Raw genomic sequence first — 23,798 nt, 5'->3', positions numbered from 1 at the left:
CCGAGCCGCGGTTTAGACGTTGTCTCGATAAACAATGGTTAAACTATGTTTAAAACACATTATTAAAACGCCCTTGAACTGTTTTTTTCTTGTCAATGGCTAAATAATGTCTCACGAGGAAATGTTTTGTCTGTGGTGTTATTTGTATGCACATTTCCATATTGGAGGTTCTGACTCATTATGGCCTCTAAATCCCGTCGAACGCCCAATTTTAGTGAGGAAGAAAAGCTTTTGGTGGCAGAATTTGGAAGAGAATTCCCAGAAGTGGAAAGTAAAGGCTACGATAATAAAACGTTGAGAAAGAAAGCAAATGCTTGGGAAGAAATTTTGAAAGACAAAGTCTAACACACAGTTATGGAAGAACAACGTTTAAATAATCAATATTCATGGTTAAACATGGGTTAGACAACGACTTTCATAAACGCTGTCTAAACTTCGTTCAAATAACCGGCCCTTAATCTCGACATCACCGAAGTGAAAGTGATTGTCAATGGAATCCCGAATAAGGTTTACAGTCAAAAAATGGAGACAAAAGATATGTCGGAAGAGGTCTTCATTAGATTTGGAAAGGAAAACAGCTTGGACCTGCTTAGACTGCAAAACTCTTTGGGTCAGGGGCAGCAAAGTGGCCTAAGCGGTCCCTGGCATGAGGTGCCTCACAGCCCCCCGCTCAAAGAGCTAGCAGATGGTGAAAAGAAACACAACTGCTTGGAAGAGTTAAATATGAAGACCATGAGAGATTACCATGACCCTTGTCTCAAGACAGACGTTCTCCTGCTCGTACTTGAGGATCAAAAAGATTCGTAAAGGAATCAGTTTCATTAAAAATCCTTGGATGAGAGATTACATTGAGCCCAACACTAAGCTGCGCGCGAAAGCAACAAGTGAATTCGATAAAGATCTCTTCCAGATGAACAACTCTGTCTCTGGAAAAATTATGAAAAAATATCAGGAATCGTGTGGATGTGAGGCTAGTCAACAACCTGAAGGAAGCATCGTAACTCAGAGCAAAAGCAAAGTTCAAGCATTGCATGATAATTGAGGAAGACCTTGTTGCAATCCACATGAAGCGAACTAAACTGGCATTTAATAAGTCCGTCTATTGAGAATGGGCGGTCGAATGAGCATCCTCGATATCAGCATGACTCTGATGTATGACTTCCACTATAACTAAATCAAGAGGGAGTATAGAGATCGTGTAAAATTTCTCTTCACAGAGACGGACAGTCTTGCCCATGAGATTGCAAGTGAAGACTTCTGCAGATGTATGCAATATGTGATCTCGAAGCAAGGTTCGACACAAGCAACTTCCCCAAGAAGGTTATGGGAATGATGAAAGATGAAGCTGGTGGGAAGATCATTGAAGAGTTCGTTGGAGAACAAAAGGCTACAAGATGTTTGTGGGAAGCGAAGCAAGGCTCTGTGGGCCAAAAGAGGAGAACAAGTGAAAAGGGATTAAGAAGGCTGTAATAAAGTAGAATGTCACTCACGATGACTACAAGGAATGCTTATTCAGCGGAAAACATGCAAACGAGGAAAATGAACCGAGACCAGCAACAAGATAGCTTTGAGTGCTAAAGATGATAAGAGAATAATAAGAGGAGAAAAGATATCAACTTTTGCTTATGGTCACTACTGCTCTGCGGCTCGTCCCTTTGGGGTCTGCCATAAGGCTCGGCTTGAAGGGCTTATCAATTAAATTAATAAAAAAATATGAATCCTGATAACATTCCATTTAATGCATGAATAGTTGGACCAACAAACTCAGGAAAGACAACAAAAGAGAACAAAATTCGATTACTTGGTTGTCCTCTATCCACAGTCCTCCACAGCAAGACGTATGATGGCTTCGCAGAAAATGATAGAGACCTACCTATCAGTTATGTTTATGAGGGAACAAATACCATATAAAATGATCATTCTAAATGATTGCACTGCTTTGAGAGATGTGAAGCAGAGGACAAATGAACTCGTAAATTTAGCATTCAGCACAAGCCATAAGGGAATCAGCGTTTGGCCTTCAGGGCTTACCCCTTTGAGGCTTCCTGTTAGAGTAAAGCCAATGGAGTGATACTTTTTTTCTTTCAGCTACATTGACTGGGTTGGCTGCCGGAATTGGATGGGTTGCAAAGAAAGCCATCGAAGAACCGATGACTTCTGATCCAATTTCAAATGTAATGAACTATGTGAAGTTCACTGTCATGATTGCTTCGTCAATCGTAGCAAAAAACAGTATCTTAAAGATGAAAAGATTTTACCATCTTGAAAATGTTCAGCTGATTTACAATGAAAGCAGTTAAGTTAGCAGCAGTCTGCACAATCATTGAGAATGTCTTAATATTCTCTCTTAGTCATATAGAGGCAGAAGCAAAGGATTCAGACCTTGAAGAGGTAGAACTTTGTCAAAAGTTTTATTATTAATACTTGTCGATTTTTTAAAACAATGATGCAGATAAATAAAATGGCAAGCATAGAAGTAATGATTGGGGGAGCGCTCATCAATGCGGCCTTTGTATTTATTTGTATTTGAATGGAGACCAGAATAGTGCCAAGAAGAAAAGAGGCGTGATCTAGCTGTGGAGAAGTAACAAGCAGCCTATGAAGAGAATCAAGAAAATCAAACCAAGCTTCTTGATTGGGTCGCAACTAATGACAGAGTCAAGGAGCAGACAAAACAGAATTTTGTGGAAACATAATGATTTGGAGCTGTACAACAGGGTACATAATAAAGAGCTTGATCTGAGGGAACTACAGCATTCCAACTTCTACAAGCTCAGTGTTTAACAAAAGCAAGGTGAGATGATCTACGTCGGATGAATGCCTTTGGCTTTGGGATTGGCCACCAGTCGTTTCTTATGAATGCCTCTTCACTTTTCAATAAAGTTAAGAGATGAACTTCAAAGAGGGAAAGCGATCAACCGAATGGGTGAAGAGGCTTCCAGAAGTTGTATTGGCTTTGAATAGTAAAGAGACAAGATTAACTGAAAATAAACCTGTAGATGCAATCAGAGAGAAGGTGGTTGACAACAATTAATTCAAGACCAGTTAGCCTGAAGGAAAAGCAAATCGACTCCTCAAAGAATGTGAGATATCTCTATGCCGCTGGTGAGCGGGAAGGTGGACAAAGAAGAGCCACAGATCCAATCTGGTCTCTGAAGGTCTTCAATATTGAAAAATCACTTGTGGATAAAGGCGAGCCTGTTCTTTACTCCCTGAAAGATAGATCAAAGTGTGGTTTCATCAGAGAGGAGCTTCAGATCGTTCCTCCTGAAGTAACACCCTATCGTTCAAGGGAATAGTATTTGCACCCTTCTCAGGACTAACGAGTGAGACACTGTGAATTTATTCACATGAGAAAAATTCAAGTTGCCTTGAAATCAAGGTTGTTTTTAAAAATGTGCCAGAAATGTGTTTTTGAAATCAAGGTTGAAATCAACGTTGATTTAGAGGTTAAAAAAATTCATATTGCCTTAAAATCAAGGATATTTTTCAAAATGCGCCAGAATCTCCCTTTTATATCTACTAGTAGAGCCTGTTAAAGAAATAAAGTGGGGACTAGAAGAGAGCTGGCAACCCTACCTTTCAATATTCTTGTTGACCTTAAATAACCATTTGACTGTTGATTTATTTATTTAGGTGACAATAGCTTACCATGGAAGGCTTGTTCCCCACCTTAATGGACAGGTAATTGTCTTATTCGATCAAAGGGAAGCAGCATGCTCTTCAAAACGTTCCTCTTGCACCTTCCTTCTGCATTCCTGGCAAGGGACTTTCTGCTTTGCACATTGGGAGATGTGTGCCATCCCCTACCTTGCTACTACCTCTCTGCACTCTTCATTTACTACACTTTCATTTGCACACTGCATTTGCTACACTTTCCTGTCCACAGACAACTGCTATTTTTACAATTAACATCAAAGTTTCTGATGATGTCCTCGAGTGCTATGTTGAAGAGCAGCACCTGTCCTGATCACTGCTTTGCAAAGTGGATGTTTGAGGACATTTTCGATGCCTACGAGTGTCACGAGGCAGTGATGACAGCCTAATGCCCACAAGTCAGAGTTTCAGGCTTCACCATTATCGATGGGCTTCAAAGTATAAGGTCAACTGTTATGGCAAATGTCTATGTTGAAGAGCAGCACCTGTCCTGATCACTGCTTTGCAAAGTGGATGTTTGAGGACATTCTCGATGCCTACGAGTGTCACGAGGCAGTGATGACAGCCTAATGCCCACAAGTCAGAGTTTCAGGCTTCACCATTATCGATGGGCTTCAAAGTAAAAGGTCAACTGTTATGGGAAATGTCAAAGAAGAATTCTGGTTTTCCTGGCATCAATATTTAAACCTTTCTTCTCTTACTCCCAACAAAAGATTAGAAAGTCACTCCATAATCACTTGTTTCCAAGCAACGTAAATATAGTCCCACAGTTAAAAACAACCTCTGCCTGACAAATGACCCAAATGTTGTTGGTCATTTGCCATAAACGTCGTGTTAAGCCTTTTTGTTTTAGAAATTTCTCTCATAGAAGTACTTTTCGCTGCATTGCAGAAAGACAAAAATTATCACAATGGCAATAAAAAGACTTACCGTACATTAAAATGATTATGAGACATAGCGAATCTGACCGTGAATATAGCAGCAAAGTGATTGGGTCCAAGCAAAATTTGCTTTTTGGCGAAATCACCAAAGACCAACTGATGAATAAACTATAATTATAAACTTGTGGACCTTAATAGGAAATTTGCATTTCCTGGACAATCAGCTGTGTATTCATAAATAAAAATTAAAACTGATCAGATCACAATTGACCCGCAAAATGACAGTTGCAGGTACCCAGGGTCACATTTCCTCTCTAAAGAATTGAGTCTCCATTCTGCAAATGTGAATTTGTCTATGTGCGGACAACATTTGCTGGAAAAAGGGTCCCTAACCAGTTTCATCTATTGAAAGTACAGTTGAACAAAATAAAAAGGTTGACTTAGCGTGTTTGTGGTTAATGATCCCAAAATTGTTTAGCTTTTAATGTGAATGTCCCACAGCGACAAGCCAAGGTGACATGGGGGTGCCGTTAAACAAGGGTGGTTTTGTGTCATCAAGGTCCGTTTGAGTGCAGTGAGCACATAGGTCTTTAAGTTAAAACTTCTCGAGATAAATAACAACACGCGCGCATTCCAAAGAACCGTTGTCTTTTTGGATAATGACCAAGAAGTGTGCCAAACAAATCTGAGACGAGCAAGCTCACTACTGCCAGGCGAATTGCTCACATACCCTTTATAAAGAACCGTAACTCATCGAAAATCGGGGAATTTTTGGTGAGAGCATTTCCTGCTGCCTATATAATCTGTATCAAAGGCTTGTGGAATGGCTAGAATGCCTCAACGTAGAGAGAAGCCTGAAAAGTATTGTTAAAAGCAGAGAAATGCCGCGAAGGCGCAAGATTGAACACAAACATTGATGAACAAAACTAAGTGAAGAATAATATGTAAGAATTCGCAAACTGCAGTATCCCTCCTTTAAATATTGAAAAACGGACGTCAATAGAGAGGATAAGCATCAGATAGCTGATCTCTTGTGTAATAGCCACAGCTGACGTCATGAGTTGCTTACTATCATAACTCTTAGTCACGGTAATTGTGTAGTTCTCAGTTGTTCTCTAGTTCTCATGGTTTTTATACTCTTGGACCTCACATAGTCACTTACATAGTCACATACTTTTAGCCATGGTAATTGTGTAGTTCTCGGTAGTTCTATGGTCCTCATGGTTACACGTTATATTTTTCATTTCCGCCATAAGCGGAGGTCAAAGCGAGAGGGGTAGAGGGTTCAGGCTCACATATACCTTTGCCAGCTGTATTCCTCATAAGTTAGAGATTGAGTGAGTGTCGATCGGGTGGATAAATTCGTTTTTTTATCACAAGAAATACATTGGAAAACATCTGAAAGTGAATTCCCAATATTGGAGAAATATTAGAATAGTTCATAATTTCTTACTAGGAAGTATCTTTCATGTAACATTTTTAGTATATCAATAATTTGAGAATCCAAGTTGGTATTTAGATGGTAGTTTATTGGAATAATACACCTAAAAGACAACAGTCCAATAAAATACCAAGAACCCAGACTTGGATCAACCAGTTATTTAGCAAATAAACTTCCAGATTTTTTGATTAAATCATTGGAAAACCACTTCTAGAATATAACAACCCAATAAAAGCCTTAAGATGCAATATCATTACATGTATTCTAGAATCACTGTTAATATTGTACATCAGTAATTTTAATTTCAGTGATAGATTTATTACATTCTTTACATGAATTTGGTGTACATAAAGTGTATTTTGTTCCACTACGTTTTTTTTAATAACTCAATCGCAAATGATGGAAAATCAACGCAGTAAATCAATGCACTAACTCTAAATACTATTATACCATCATGATATGTGACACCTTCTAAAAAAAACCATTTTCCCTCATCAACCCAACAAAAATATGCCACTAGCCAGTGGCCTTTTGAAATCCCAAGGATACTTTTAAAGTGAATGACCTGCACTGGGCTTCTCTCGGGTATCTACCTTCCAGGTTATGTTCCACCCTCTACAAGACATTGAGCATTAATGGTGCCACGAGTCAGAAGCCAGACTTTCCAGACTTGTTCATAATTCCCTTTGATTTCTACCATGTCATGGACTACAGGATAAAGGTGCAACAATTTTCCCTTCAGTGACAGGAAATACCCGTTACATGTAGTCCACCACAATAAAGATTGATTTTCATTATCATTGTCATCATACTTATCACTCCTTGCAAACAGCATGACCTTTCTGCTAAGAAGTGAGACTTCAGATATGATCATGTCGTCTGTTGTGCATACGCTTTCCTCCCGATGTTCTCTGGGATATTGGGAAATTGGGATATTGGATTTTGGGATTTATGTGACGTAATTCCGATATGGCGGAATAAGTGTGTGCACATGGTAAGTAATATTATTCTATATTATACTTTAGATTTGAATAAATTCTTCCTCAACTTTAAACCTCATGTGTAGAATACGTAACTTTTCGAATTGCGCAAATTCAAAAGGAATAATTTATGCTTTCAGCGTCCTTTTGTTGTTGGACAATTGACAACAACAACAACAACAACAATTTATTCGTACCCAAATATGATACAATAATAATAAACAGAATATATCAATAAAAGATGTAGAGGAGTACTAGCTGCCCCAAATAACCATAAAGGCTAGAAGAAAAGGGCGGTTATACCTAGGTAATTTATCTAATACAGTGATTTAGGTCAGATATGACATACACAAACACAAACACATACAGAAATGACATACACACACAAAGACATGCACATTCAAGGTCATACAAACAAGATAAAAAACGCTTTGAAAATCAGAGTAAAGAACGACGGAAGGCTACGGAAATTATTAGTATTTTTCAATAAGGATTAGCTTAAGGTTTTTCTTAAAACTTTTCAAAAGAAGCTTTATGTGATCACTTACATCATTCCAGACTTTAGAACCCTGAAATCTTATATTGAAAATTCCATAATTTGCTCTGACTTTTGGAATAGCATAGAAAATTTTACTAGATAATCTGGTATTGTAATTATGTATCATCCTAACAGAATTAAAGTAAGAATCAAAAACAGGAGGTAAAAGATTATGATGAAACTTGTACATAAATACTGCAAGTTGAAAGGTTATGATGTCAAACAACTTTACAACATTTAGATCTTTAAATAAAGGACTTGAATGTTCGTTATAACAAGAGAAGGTGATTATTCTTAAGGCTTTCTTCTGTAATATAAACAAAGGTTGCAAAGTTGTTTGATAGGTATTACCCCAAGCAATTATGCAGTAGTTGAGAAAAGGGTCAACCAGAGCATAGTACAGGCTAAGTAGTGCTTTAGTACTTAAGAAATAACTTAGTTTAGAAAGAATGCGTATACTTCTGTTGATTTTTTTTAGAAATATTAGTAATGTGCATCTTCCAAATAATATTGTAATCTATGTAAACTCCAAGGTATCTAATGGAAGTTTCCTGGGTCAACATCTGATTGTTTATAGATAACATGACCTGTTTAGGCAATTTTCTTTGAATTGGATGGAAAATAACAAAGTTTGACTTATCAATATTTAATGAATGCTTATTTGCACACAGCCAAGTAAGAGCTTTCTCAAGTTCAGAATTAATCAAACTTTCAAGCATCTTTATATCCCTATGCTGAAAGAATAAATTTGCATCATCTGCAAAAAGATGGAAATCCAGAAGCGCTGAATAATTATGAAAATCATTAACATAGATTAGGAATAAAAGTGGTCCAAGCACTGACCCTTAGGGCACACCACAGGAGACTATCTGAGTGTCTGAAGTGATAGCACCAAGAGAAACAAACTGAGATCTATTACCTAAATATGAAATAAACCAGGTCTTAACAACACCTCTGATACCATAATAGTCAAGTTTTGTGAGTAGAATTTGGTGACTAACAGTATCAAAAGCTTTGCTAAAGTCTAGGAATATTCCACAAGAATAATCATGGTCTTCAATGGCTAATTGCACTTGGTCAATAATACCAAGAACTGCGTGACTGAGTAGTGAGAGCGAAATCCAAACTGTTTACCATAAATAAGTTGTCTCTTGTTAAGAAAGTCAATTATCCGCTTGTACATAAGCTTTTCTAACAATTTATTAAAAACAGAGAGTAGAGAAATGGGTCTATAATTATTCAAGTTTGTCTGAGATCCTTTCTTAAAAATTGGGATTACTCTAGCCATCTTAAATTTCTCAGGGACAATTCCAGTAAGAGAAGATGTATTGAATATAGTCTGTAAAGGACCTGATAATTCACCCTTAAGAATCTTAAGAACATCAATAGGAATGCTGAAAGGACCCACAGCTTTACTAGCATTAAGTTTGGCTATTTCTACTTCAATTTCATTTGCAGTCACTGGAGCTAAAAACAAACTATCACAAATAGGAGGTGACATGAACTCCCTAGCAGTTTGAGTAGCACTAGGAATGGAGCTAGCAAGATTACTACCTATATTAGCAAAAAACTCATTAAAAGCATTGGCTATTGATTTTTGGTCAATTATTTCACAATTATCTACCACTATTTTATTGACAGGTTGATTGACGTGGGTTTTAACCTTAACAATTTGTTAATTCCATACCAGATTCGTTTATCATTATTTTCATGAACTGAGAAAAAATTATTATAATAATTTTTCTTGGCTAGTTTAATTAAATGATTCAATTTATTCCTGTAAATTTTAAATTTTGTATCATAGTAGATAGATTTTGTCTTGAGGAATTTCTTGAATAGGCCATTTTTTATTCTAATGGAGGTTCTAATTCCAGAAGTAATCCATGGCTTTGATCGAGCTTTGAGATCTTGTTTAGATAATTGCTTGACAGGTACATGTAGATCAACAACCTCTGATAACTTAATATAAAAATTGTCAAACATATTGCTGGGGTCAGAAGATTTTTTAAGCAAACTATTCCAGTCTATAGATTGAATATCACTAATCAAGGTTTCCCTGTCTAAGTTTGAATAATTTCGTCTGAAAACTTTAGTGCTAGCTGGAAGAGAAGATAATTAACTGACAATAAGAAAATTAAGTAGATGGTCAGTAAGATCATAACATAAATTACCGCTGATCAAGTTATCCTAGCATTTTTTTGGCATTGTGTTAAAAAAGCATTTTTTTCACACTTTTTCTGTAAAAAGAATTGCTAGCATTATTTAGCATTTTGCATTAGATCTAGATTTCAGCACTCAAAAGAGTTTAAATGCTAAATTTTAGAATTCAAAAGCATTGCGATGATTTGCTTTTGTGTTTTAGAGAAGGATTTCTGTAACTGTATGAGCTGAGTGCAGCTGGTCAGCGGTTGAATTTCAGAAGATGGCGTTGGCCAGTGCCACGCCATCTTCTCGATACTTGCAGCTCATAGAAGGAAATTGTGGAGAACATAGATCAGTCCTTCAACAATAGCTCGATATCGATCTTTATAATCAACCAGTGGAGATTACAAGCGGAGAGGAAACAGCGATACAACGAAAGTCCCGTTACATATATGAGCGAGTTAAGCAGTTCCCAGGTGAGAATTTGATTGTCAGAGAAGGAAAATTGTTTTGCATTGGATGTAGAGAAATCCTTTCCTCCAAGAAAAGTGTTCTGAAAATCCATATTTCGTCCAAGAAGCATCAAAACGGTAAAGAGAAATTGTAAAAACGTCGAAATTGAAAGACCACACCATAATCGAGGCATTCAGAAGAGGAGAAAGTTCAAAAGATAGCGCTTTGCCCATGGAAGAATGTGCCTACAGACTCGAAGTTGTCAGTGAGTTTTTGAAGACGGGTATCCCGATCGGTAAAATAGACATGCTGCAGTCTCTGTTGGAGAAGAACAGCTACCCACTCACTGGAAGTTCTCAACTAGGACAGTATATTTCCATGGCTTTGAAACAGGAAATTGAACGGAATAAACAAGAATTGACGGCAGCACCAGACAAGGGGAAGCAATTACTATAATAGTTCGTTTTGTGGACAATAACTGGAACATTATCCAACGGCTTGTGAGAATTGATGTTTGCTCTAAGTCAGTTAATGCCAACGAACTAGCACAAGTTCTTAATCAGTGCCTGTCTGTTGATTATGGGGTCAGAGCAAATTCCTTGCTCGCAGCCATGAGAGACGGTGCAAGCGTGAACCAAGCAGTCTTGGACAGAATAGCATAAATTCCCTAATATGCTATATGAATGTCGCGTGCTTCTCTCATACACTTGATAACGTGGGAAACCATTTAGTGATCCCAACACTGGTAGAGTTCGGAAGCCTTTGGATTAGAATGTTTCGCCATAGTTGTAAAGCCAAGCTGTTATGGAAGGATGTAACAGGTCAAACACCAAGGTCGTACAGCGAGACTAGATGGTGGTCCAAATGAGGTGTATCATCAGTTTGGAGATGTCGCAAGGTTCGTAGAAGAGGCAAAGGACCCAAAAGTTTGCCTACAGCTACTGCCACAACTTCAAGCAATACTTTCTGACTCACAGTGACTAATGAACTTGAAGCTTGAGCTTGCCGCCACTATTGATGTTGGCGAACATTTTGTGAAAGCCACGTATTTTTTGGAAGGGGATGGTCCTTTGGTTTTTGCTTGTTATGAGAAATTAAGCGCTGTTTCCTAATTTTGTCAAGCTCCTTGTTTCCCTAACGTCCGTGCAATTGCAACTGCAGTTTCAGAGGAAGACCCAGGTCAGAACGTAATAGCACTTGAACGGAGTGTGAAGGCTTGTGTTGAGCCGGCAATTACGTGGTTTCAATGTCGATCGTTATGATGTAGTGGTAGCATTCATAGCATGAATGAGTATCATTCACTTCTTGACCGATTTTAGGGGCTGGAGTGAAAAGCTACAATTAACAGCATGTTGTTTATTTTTAAACTTAGAAAGTTTAGAAGAGACAGTGACTGCAGTCGTATATTTTGTACTGAAAACCCTTGTTAGAAATTTTGCCGCAGACCTTATACTAAGTAGTTGTTACACATTTCTATTTAATCGATCAAAGGTTAATACATACAAAATTAGGTTCTTAAGACAAATAGTGCAAGTGGTAGTGTGTGCTGATGTGAATGTGGCAGCATGTATAATTACATGTGCAAACTGTTGCATGTGTAACATAATCAGAACTGAATGAGAATTGAAGAAAACTCATTAAATGACCTAAAATAGGCTTCGGTAAATCACCTTAAACACACTCAAAATACAACACAAGGAATACAGTGTAGACAATGAAAATCATTTGAGTCCATTCCTTTCAAGTTTACTTAATGTAGTTGAATTCTCATTCAAATTATTTATGGCAATCATTACTCAGGTCCTCAACCTGCAGGCCTGGGTTTGCTTTGTAGAAAAATTAATGGTAGCAGCTCTCTTTGCAGGAGATAATTCTGTAGCCAAACTGCATGGGTACACTGTAAATATAGCTTAACACATAACTGATTGAAAAATGTTTTCTCTCTTTCAGGTCAGGGACTATCTTGAATTTTCTCTTTTTTTAGATAAGGAGATGTTTGAAAAGTCTGAACACGAAAAGGTATTCAGTGACAGATCAAATCATACTTGTGCATGTGGTCTACTAACTTGATAAACATGCTCTGATATACATGCTTAAGGTGGGGATTTCAGTAGAGCTAACAAGTGCTACACTTAATAAAGCAATTGCATAGTGAATACTTGAAGAGATGCCAAGTCGTGTTTTTTGTCCTGAAGTAAGGTTCTTTGCTTAGTGACTACCATGTGCCAAAGTAAATACATAACAACACTTTTCTTCCTCATCAAATCCTACTTTCCTCTCCCTTCATCATCGCAGTGAGATAGGTAAATGCCTTATTAGACTGAGATCATTGTTGCATTACGAGGGAGGAAAAGAAGATTTCACATGGAAATGTTTTTTTCTTTTACTTAAACATATTGTGTGTGGACATTTTTTGCAATCTTTACTTGAGTAGTAAATACAAGCAGTGATATTAAGTGACCCTTTTAATCTCTAGAGATTAATTCATGTTTTGTTTCAGATTTGCAAATGTTTGAGGTCTTTCATAGTACTGTATACCCTTTAAGCAACCCCTCTTAAGACAGGCCTCACTGTGATATCATTACAAATAGTCAGAGCCTTAGTAGAGGACTTACTTCCTTCTTGGTTTATTCTTTAAGAACACCTTCCAAAACTGGAAAAATTAACTTTTTACAGTAATTGAAGAATCCTTCTTTTTCTTTTTAGTTCGCAACACCAATCCTTGCTTGCTTAGTCATTGGTTATGGTAGAAATTGATGCATTGTTATCTTAACATGTAAACAGGTTGACAAGGCTGCAGTAGCTATTATGTCCGATAGTGAGTTAATGGACATGGGCATCTCAGCAGTGGGAGACCGAGTGAAACGTAGGGCATTTTGCAAGGGAGACGGTATGTCCAAAGATGATAAAAGATCTGAAATGAAGAGAAACTTGGCAGAAATTATGAATCTTTCAAAGAGTCAGACTTTCCAAGACAACAAAGAGGAAGGCTGCGGAAAAGGCAGGTAGGGTTATGCCTGATAGGAAAAAGGTTTTATAAAAGGCAGCAAATTTTGTCTTCTTGTGGAAAATGCAGGTAGGGTTATGCCTGATAGGAGAAGGGTATTATAAAAGGCAAATTGAAATGTGCAGTTTTACCCTCCATTCCTTATCACCACTGCAGCCATCGTACATTTACACGTAAATAGGTTTTGATCACGTCTGTAACATGTTGAGATTACTTTAAGGAAAATAAAACAAGAAGCAAGATTAGGTCACTGTTCATGACTTGGGTGTTGAGTTACTACTTGTAAACGTGATAATCTGCTCTTTAAGAATATCATTGTTTACTTCTGAAAACTAATGACGAGAAAACCAAATCAACACCACGATGAAACAAACAGACAGTAATGTTTTTTTTTCCACAAGAAATCTAAGGTTCCTCTATGATTTTCCGGTCATTACTCGTTCATGAAGCCTTATCCTCCTATCAAAAAAAGTCATTTCAAGTTTTTTACCATTAATAAGTCTTAAAATGGAAGAGGAAGGCTGATTGAGTGCCAAATTGAGTTAATGAATTTACCTTTTGCATTACATCACTTCAAGCATACAAATAATACCTCACATCATACTCTCGAGATGATAAAGAAGTTCGCTGTAAAGAACAGAGGCTTCTGTGGCCGTACTTGCCATTTGCAGATTATGCTCTTCCATAACCATTTGAACTAGCCTTGGCAATGTGCCATCAGAAGGTAGGGCGCGATTGTCACAGCACATTTCCTCGGTCACCGCCACTGATTGTTTCTTTCAATTCTGGCAAAAAGTATAATACGTCTGGTCGTCCAGGAGGCGATTCTTGATTAATTGATGGTCTGATCTTGTGTAGATTCCAGTGTTGTGCAATGTGGTTGAGTTCTTTTAACAAAGGCAAAAAGCGAAACTGTAGACATTCTACATGTAATGCATCATCGTCGCAGTATAAACCAACCTCCCTTAGATTTTTGAAAAAATTGATTCACCAATCAGTTTCATTCTTTCGAAGAAAAGACCACTGAGCTTCAATTCGTTGATTGGAGACTGAACGCCCATACAGAAAACTCTTCTCTCCAGCCATTGAGTTTGTACCCTCCTTCCTAAAAAAAAACACTGCATCGCTGCAACGTTGACATTTACAGTGCCTCCGTCACCACGTACGGTTCGTGGAACGCCACCGAGGTCCTTAACACAGTCTAGGTAGTACCGTGCCACGACTCGAGGATTATTATTTGATGAACCGACCTCGAGCCCTAGTATACGACGGCTGTAGCCATCTATGGCTCCAGGAATACTAAAACTGAAAGGCTTTAATTTTTCACATCCGTCTAAATGCCAGATAAAGTTAGGTCCTTTGGCAGAGTATGTACTTCTTTTTAACTTGTGCCGTGATCGCCTCTCAACTCCCCCAGGGTCGAGGTGTTTCATTGCAAGCTGAACTGTCTCTCTGTCTCTCTGCAGACCACCAAGCCATAGTCTACTCGAAGTCTTTGATGCACCTGCCGATATCCAATCAAACTACCAGATCCTTCGTGCTCTTTTTCAATCACAGCAATGACTACGTGTGGATCGCCGTGATTTTTTCTTCTACATAACCCCATTGAGAAGAGGACCCTCTTTAGCTCTCGAATACTGAGTCTTACTCCGTGTACGAGAAGAAGAAAGCTTAGGATTTCTGAAGAGTTCAATCCAAGATTAAAGTTCCTTTCAATAAGACAGCTGCGGTCAGAATTCGTCGATGTCACAGGCAGGTACGAAGGCATCATGCATCGATTAAGCATGGAACACAAGTCTATGCGCAGTCTATCATCATTTGTTCTCTGTGAGCTTGAGTTTAATTTAGATGTTCAGAGGTTAAGCAATTAGAGGTTAAATTATTATATTCCTCTAAGTTAATAAAGGGCTTTTTAAATGGTATGTTTTCAAATTATATCAAGATTAAAGTAAATCGACTCAACATTTCCCGCCTTTTACAGAAATCAATACTGTGTCTCATGCGATTTCCTTGCCTGTTTTTTTCCTAATTGATTGCAAATAGTTTAAATGCACACCATTTATTCTTATAACAAGTGGTATTTTCTGTCAATACAATTTGTGTAGACGTCCAAACTCGCCATGCCAAAGACAGGTCTAGACTCAAGTGAGTGGATAAGGAGACTACGGCTGTTTGGTAAGGGAGAGTATGTATTTGGTCGTGGAAATGAACCTCCCCTGAATTCAAAGTGGGCAAAGAAGAGGGCACTGAAAGGCTCGAGCAGACATCTTTGGAAACAGGACACAGTGTAAATGTGATTTCCATCATGATCACATCGCCCAGAATTCAGCGACATATCCGGGACTTTCATTGAGACGCTGGCGCCAAATTTAAAAGCTAATTAGAAAATGATTGTCAAACAATAAAGGAAAAGGGCTGAAAATGTCGAGGAAGGCTTACGTTCTCTTCGTTTACGGATAAACTACTTTTCAAATGCTACTTTTACCATATGGCTTTTGAAGAAGAAAGTTCAATTGAATAGTATATCATTCTCACTTTGTTCTTGCGCTTTCAGAAGAGGTCGCAAATTTGCCTGGAAAATTGACTATGTTAGCATCCTGCTTGTATGAGAAGTCGATCTCAGCGCACTTTCAGGCGTAATTTATCTTCACTCAATTGCTAGATTTCTCTTTTACCATATGGTTATTTTTATTTGACATTCTAGAAAGCGTCATAGAAATTTTCAAGGGATTCCAAACTTTGGAAGTAGTCGCAAAACGCGAATTTCGAAAACGTTTGCTAAGCATCGTAGTGTTCTATCCAAATTTGTCCTTTGGAGACCCCCACGAGAATACAAGTGACCTATTTTAAACTTCCCGCGAGAATATCAAGGAATGTTAAGCTCCGCCTCCGCAAACAATCGCGCACACGCCGCGTAATTAGTATTGAAATTGAGGTGGTAACTAGACAAAGCTTAAAAAACTGTAAAAGCTTTTAAGATATGATCGCTGAGATCGCTGCAGAAATATTCAGCAATCGTTACTATCATATGGAAACCACACTCCTATTATTGTCGCAAGATAGACTCTAGTTCTATCTCGACGATCGTCGCACTCACAAGCCGGTTGTCGGAAGCATCGCTCATATTTTTCTCTACTGATTGAAGCGATTTTAACGAAGTAGATTCTTCATGATACTTTTTTTCTAAATTTTTCCTTTTTCTATTTTCATGATACTAATTTTTATAATTCCGATAACATTTTGACCAACGGGAGTCTGTCAGTCCATATAAGAATTCGCTGCAAACGAATTTGCTAAACGCTTTGTTAAGAGCGTGGCTATTGTTAATTATTGCTATTGTTCACTTTATGTCACCTTGGGATTTACTTTACGCATCCAACCGTTTGATTGACAGCAGCTGAAATCTGCAGAGACTCGTGTATTCCCAAAGCTTTACCTGCTGACCAATCACAACCGACTAGTTCAGGATATGCAAATTATTATGCTGCCCGCTGATTAAATGGGCACTGCAAGTACATGTCGCGAAAGACAATAGCATTCTGGGCGATGATGTAAGTGTTTAGTTGTTATCAGTATTAAACCATTCTAAGAGAAAACAAATGGTTAGCATGGTGTAATTTAGACTTTTCTTAGTTTACAAGGTTGCATTTAATGGTTACACAATTGACTGTTTTCAGCAAACTCAAGTGTCATCTATGGTGCTATCCTCTTTAGTTTTACATAGTGGTCTATCTGCTGATAAAGTGAATCCAAAGGTAATATTTATCTTAGAAGAATTACTTTTTTTTCAATGTTTATTTTGTTGTAATTTTTTTTAAATATGAATACAATGACATGATGAAATATTATATGAGCTGTTTCAGGAAACTGAGATACGTGTACATACAGCTGCTATAGTAATGTCATCTGTGATGCCGTCCTCCCGACTGGTGCACGATAACCTATTGTATTAATAATCATTTGTGAGGCCAGCATGATATATAATTTTGTGTCATACTTTTTGTTTTATAGACTCCCAAAAAAGACAGCCTGTTAATTTTTCTCTTCGATTGCCTGGTGAATGGAAGAAGAATATGTCACACAAAGTTCAGTGCTAGGCTGGGAAAACACTGTTCTGCAACTCTAAGAGAACTCTGACTAACTCACTAAAAAACTGGTGGCACCCGCCTCCTCCACCAGGATCCAATTGCAGTTCCGTCCCCCGTCCCGACGATTATCTCCTAAGACGTCTTTTCTTGTGGATGCCGCAGCGTATGTGGAGGGTTGATCTGAAGTGTCCAAGATGTACTGAACCGCCGAGATCGTTGCAGTCGAAGAGGTTGTACACGAGAGTGAGACTGGTCCTGGATGTAAGGACTATTATTACTTGGCTGCTGAGTACCACTTTTGTGGTTCTTGCAAGGGTACATTCATAGCTTAGGATGCCCGGCTACTTCAGCAGTTCTCTCACGCTATAAGGGCCCTATTTCCAGTCGTGTCCGTGGTTTCCCTTCTCCGAGCTCGTTCTCTCGGCAACAGTTCTACTTCCATTCAAAAAAAAATTCAATGAGCGAAGAGTGGATGCGGAAGTGCACAAGTTACCTGAGCAGGTGTGAGCGCCATAGGAGATCCCACGAAAAACATCCCAACGGCAAAATGGTTTCTTGCTCGCTATTTCTGCGACGTGTACAATCGGCTCGATCTTCTAATGGCAACAGCTACGTCTGTCTATGGGACTATCTTAAAGGTTGATTCTACGAAAAAAGTAGTCAAGGTGTCAGGTGTCGAGGCTGAGAGTGCGAATTGGGTAACAAACGTCGGTAATGAAAGGGGTGAGATTGTGATATCTGTGTTAACAGCACCAGAGAGCACATCTTCTCTTAAACTGATGGCAAATGGGCCGGTGAAAAGGTTCGAGATTGCTGGGGTGAAACCAGCAGAGGATTGGTGATTGACAGGGATTGTTGTGGAACTCAGGGTCAGTCGAAATTTAACTCCCTATTCAGTGGTTGGTCCAACATGGTTGTTCGTTTGGACATTTTCCATTTTATGCGGCGTCTTGCTTCAGCCTGCAACAGTGAGAGCCACCCTCTTTACAGCGTTTTTATAGCGAGCCTCGTGCGCTGTATATTTGAGCCGTAAAAAAAAGGCAGTGAAGAAAGAGGAAATGGCCCGCCATTGCCGTCGCTGAACGAGAGGGACTGGAGAGGCAACTCAACTTATTGAGTCATTAATGGTAAACATGGGCTGTTAATGGAATGTTAATGGAAAGATGGGCTGTGCAGAATGAAATGGAGCTGAATGCTAAAAAGACCAAAGATATGTGGATCACCTTCAAAAAGTCTTGTCCAATTCCTGCTCCTATTAATATCGGGCCTACTGAACTGGAGAGGGTTTCAGAGTTTAAACTACTGGGTGTATATGTACAGAACGATCTCAAGTGGAATACACATGTCTCAAGTATTGTCAGCAAAGCGTGTAAACGGATCCACTATCTTAGGGTCTGTAGAACAGCCCATCTCCCCAGGGACATTGGTCTTACAACTTACATCACTAAGATTAGACCTGTTTTAGAATATGCCTCGCCTGTCTGGGGAGGGCTGCCCATTTACCTCGAAGAAGATCTACAGAGAGTGCAGAATTGATGTCTAAATGTCATTGGTCTCCCTTGGGATACTGTTGAGTCACTTGTAACTAGGCGTCAGAATTTGACGAGGAAAGAATTTAAACGTATCCTAAAATCTGAAGCACATCCTTGTAAACGTTTTTTAGAAAAGCCAGTGGATCATGGCCATAATCTAAGATATTGTAAGACTAACCTAACGCACCTCAGAATGCCTGTATCACGCACTGTAAGGCACAAACAATCTTTTGTTCCTAGAGGTGCTAAACTTAACTTGATTTGATATGTATATACAATATAAAGTGTTTTGAATTTTTATTGTAATATTACCATAATTCTTATCGCCAAAGGTAACAAATAAAGATTATTATTATTATTATTATTATTATTATTATTATTATTATTATTATTACATGTCCTCAGCGACAGATGTGCTTGGTGTTCCATTATTCAGGGAAGACATGTTATCATCTGTGAGGCCTGAACAGAAGCGACACACTTCACGCATCCAGGATCCACCGGGAATTCCATTATACATCATAACGGGGCATATAACTAAGGGTGGAGTCAAACTACCAGTGATGAGATGTGCCCGAAGAGCTACTTCCCTGGAAATTTTTCATCTACATCTGGCACGATTTATTCCAGGTAAGCACACCGTTGATGTTTTGTAACTTTTCATTTCACAGGCTTAACTCAGATCGATAACCCCATGTATGCGTCTTTCCCTCCTTTCCTTGAAAATCTGAACTATAAAACTGCTTCAAATCTGGTTTGTATTATACCACTCATAGTGGAATGTACAGCTCCTGCTCTTATTCACTTTTTTTTAAATTTGTGATGGCACACTGTGATGTTAAGGATCAAATCCTGGCTGAGCTGGTCGTGCCAACATTCCTCTGTCAAATACTCAACTTTAAGTACACCACATGACATTATTCCGGACAAATGCATATTTTCCGTTATAAGGTACTGCTGCCAACGCTGTTTCATTTCAAGCATATCTCCTGGAGGAAATTACAAGATGGAATACCGAATGTGCATCAAGTGCTGTTCAAGAACCAGAAACCCCACACTCTTTTTACACCTCGATATTTCCTTAGAGAAAACTCTGAATAGTGTGCACAGGAGTCTTCGTAATGAAGCATTTCTCCCCAATTTCAGTCCACCGGACGTGTTCTCTGGCGAACATATTGGTGTAGAATATCTACGCACACAATCAGATTCCCAGGCTGAAAAAGAACTAGACAAAGAAATTGACGAGGTGTTCGAACATTACGAAAGTTCCGAGACTGACCTAGTGGAGGACACAGAAGTGCAAGATCTGACACTAGCCTTACCCGAGGACTCCTCGGATAATGACAGTGGAACGGAGGTAGGTTTTAAATCACCAAAGAATAAAAAAGAAGACAAAAACAAACAGAAAAGTGAAACCGACGAAACATGAAACGGGTTAAACATGTTTTTCTTTTTTAGGATGACAGCAGCATTGCTGCGGACTCTACAGGTATTCCAGACTGGGACAGAGTCTCTAGGCTGGAGAGTGCGATCCTCAACGTAGGCAAATTTGTGACGAACGCAGAAGTGGAGGGCATTGCATGCCTCTACGCAGACCTTTCTGAGTACGACCGGAAAGCCCTAACATTTGCGCCCCATTTTAAAAAAGGGAAGGGAAGATTTCAGCAGTTAAAAAACAGATCTTGACACATTGGTGTGGAGTCGATGGCCAGGTATTACTCTTAATCAATGTGTAATTCTGAATTACGTGTAGTTTCTTTCAGTAGTAGTCATCCGCAGATGTCGATTCCTGATAAACTTAGCTGGAAACTGGTAACACAGAGGTTTTGAAATTCAAACATGTAACAGGGATTAATATTAAAAAAAGACTAGTGAACAAAAGTGAAACCAATTTAATCATATTTCTCAATCTTTAGATCTTTTGTGACAGCTGGACCTCCGGCGTTTTCCCCTTCGAAAAGTAGAGTTGTGGAAGCAATCTGAGTCAGGCTATGTGACGTGTGCAAAGAAAAAAGAGGCACTGGGCCACACGACCCTTATCAATCGAAGTGGAAAGTGGTCATCAACAAATATAACAAAATCAGGCATGCCGTAACCAACAGCAGACTTCAACGACAAACTTCGTTGCAGCTGTAATGTATCAATGAAGCTACTTTATCCAAATGGTAAATGACTCCATTGTGCATCATAACCTCACTCTCCTCATTTTGTTTAAGAAGCCCTCATTAAGATCAAAATTTCCATCACCAGATTAAACTCTGTACAAGTAATAGTTCATTATGCCTACAACCATTTTGTAAGAGGAAATAAGTGTTCACGCAACTACGGATTTTTAGATATATTGCTGTCTCTCTTTAGTAATCTTGATTTATTACATGAACAGGTTCAAAAACAAAAAAAGGTTAGAGGAGGTAAAAATGCTTATGCAAGGGCTGACAGTTCCTGAACCCCCAGTTGTAAGTAGGGATGCAGCAGCTGCCCCGCACTCTGCCACAGCCAGTTAACCTAACAGAGACTCCACCATCGCTTACTTCCATTGAGGAGCCTGTTGCCGAAGTCAGTGTCCCAACAAGTGGTAAGTAACGGCTGACTAATTGAACTCTAGGAGCAAGATGATTATCCGCTTTATTTCGTATCATGAAGATGTAAACCCTTTCTTTACTTTTCAAAAAGTCCTGAGAACGATTCTTTTTGTTGTTGCAGAAAGTTTCCACACTTTATGAGTTTTAAGTCATAATGTATGCATTGTTCACTTCTCTTTTGTTTTTCTTCTTGTTGTTATAGCTCCACAAAAACTATCACGATAACCATCCTAAAAATCGATTTAATTATCTTCTTTCTTCACAGGCGTTACTGAAACCCTATCAAAAACAACAGCCTGGCGGCATAAAAAAAAAGTTTGAAGAAAAGCAGAGGGCCGCTGCCAAGGCACAAGGGTTACCAACCCCCAAAAAGGTCCGGATGGCCTACACATGCCGGAAATGTAAGCAGCCGATGTCCAAAGAAAATGGCCACTATCAGTATTTTGGCCAAACCTACTGCCCCAGCGAACCTGGCCAAATTCCGCGAGAGGAATGGCTCGCCAAAAAGGCCGAGGAGTGGAAGGCGAAGAAAACTGCCTCCAGTTAAACAGGAGTACAATTCGCTGCACGAAATGTAAAAGGCGCTTAATATGTTTTCATGCTAGGTAACTAGCAAAGAATAAATGGATATCTCACCTTGGTAATCTGACGACATTCATTATAGCAACTTTTCCGTGCGCGCTCCTCTTTCTTCCCGCTCTTCTTTCTTCCCCCCCCCCCCCCCTTCTTACCCCCTTTATGGAGAAGATAACGCTCCAGTTTTTGCGCTAGGACCAACTTCTACTTCTCCATCAAATTGAAATTGTTTCCCTTGCAGAAAAGAACACACACAGTGTTAATTCTGACAAAAAAAACAAACAAGATTCTGGAGAAGAAGAGTTGCATAAAAATGACAATTGTTTATACAAGAACCTTCTTAAATGTAATCTCGTTGGCGGTGGCCTCCAAGCATCTTTGTTCAGACTTATGGCGTAGACTGACCAGACTGAACATTGCGCGGTACGAATCGACATGTCGTGGCTGCTGAGCTGGACCACGAAAACATAGACCTATTCCTACCTCTACGGGACCGCGAGTGTATAGGAGTCAGTGTAATTTCAACCTTGCTGTTTTTCCTTCGACCAAGAAAACGGAAATTCACAGAGACAACCATTTGCATAAACCTAGCTCAAACCAATAAAATATTCAAGGTAACACCTTAAATACCAGCTAAATTAACAACAATCTTGTCATCTATTGTTCTCAGGAGAACAGATCTGACTCAGCTATCGATTTCAGTAGGAAAAGTCTGGCTAAAGTACCCAACCTGATGTTATCAAATGCTATGTCCCTCCTCCCAAAAATGAATGAAGTTAGTGAATTTATCTTCCGTAACAAAAATTGAACTTGCATTTATTACAGAGACTTGGATGAAAGACTGCCTATCCAATGGCATTGTTGACATCTCTGCTTATTCTTTGGTCCAGAAAAACTGAAAGAGTGATGCCTACGGCGACGTTTGTGTTTACATCAAGAGGGGTAAGTGCAAGTACCAAAAACTGATCGAATTAGCCTGTTGCAATGATCATGAAAGCCTATGGCATTCTTTAAGACCGAACTGTCTCGCACGAGGCTTCCCCTGTAATCTACCACCCACCAAAGGCAAACGATACCTTTACTTGCAACCATCTTTTTTAATCCCTTGCCCTGGCTGAGTCTAAATATCCAAACTGTGGTTTTTTAATATCTGGCAACTTCAACCGATTGGACATTAACGGGTTTTTGAGACATTTTCACCTGAAACAAATCATTAAGGTCCCTACTCGCAAGGATGCTACATTAGACCTTGCGTTAACAAACATGTATTCTATGCTTCAACACTGGCCTTCCCACCGTTTGGTCTCTCATACCACAAAACCGTGATAGTTTCTCCGACGTCTGGTAGGTAGATAGGTGTTCATTAAAGTCGCATTGCAGCCCATAAGCTGAATTACGCAATTGTTTACATACTAAGATTTATGAAAGTTACAATAACGCCACACGTATAATATAGATGCTAACTATGTTTAAAAGAGATCTAGTAGTGATAGCCATTATAATAAAACCTTAATACACTTCTTATAGCTATGATATATGATTTGGAAAATAACCTACAATGATCGTTACAAGTTCCACTAATAAAAATTTACCTGTAAAATTCGATTTGCTTGGCGGCCATTGCAAGTATAAAAGAGTTCCTTGGCCTGTTGGTGCGGACATGTGGTATATTGTAAAGGCGATGGTTTCTTAAATTATACCTTGGATTTTTATATAATGGCAGAAGTAAGCAGAGAAAGTTAACACCAACACCAAGAGAGTAGATACTAAGCGTGATCAACGGCCTAGTTGTAAGGCAGCGATGGGGAGATACCTAAACATTATTGACTGACCTTTGTTGTTCACCTCGCTTGAGAGCGGCGAGAATAAGTGGGCTGTATTCCAGCAAGCTTTCCTCACTGGAATTGACTTTTTAATGCCT

At 38.9% G+C, this 23,798-nt stretch overlaps 3 pseudogenes; 2 read left to right on the top strand and 1 right to left on the bottom strand.

The window, feature by feature from the left end:
- The first annotated feature begins 1,120 nt into the window (after window positions 1-1,120).
- On the top strand, window positions 1,121-1,699 carry LOC149034329 (uncharacterized; annotated as a pseudogene).
- A 1,300-nt stretch (window positions 1,700-2,999) lies between these two features.
- On the top strand, window positions 3,000-11,379 carry LOC149034328 (uncharacterized; annotated as a pseudogene).
- A 2,458-nt stretch (window positions 11,380-13,837) lies between these two features.
- LOC149034327 (uncharacterized) lies at window positions 13,838-14,867 on the bottom strand (annotated as a pseudogene).
- Window positions 14,868-23,798: the final 8,931 nt, after the last annotated feature.

The sequence above is a fragment of the Pocillopora damicornis genome, chromosome 14, assembly GCF_964200805.1.
Source record: "Pocillopora damicornis chromosome 14, jaPocDami1.2, whole genome shotgun sequence".
NCBI lineage: Eukaryota > Metazoa > Cnidaria > Anthozoa > Scleractinia > Pocilloporidae > Pocillopora > Pocillopora damicornis.
The sequence above is the reverse complement of the archived record's forward strand: the minus strand, read 5'-3'. Positions and strand labels throughout refer to the sequence as shown.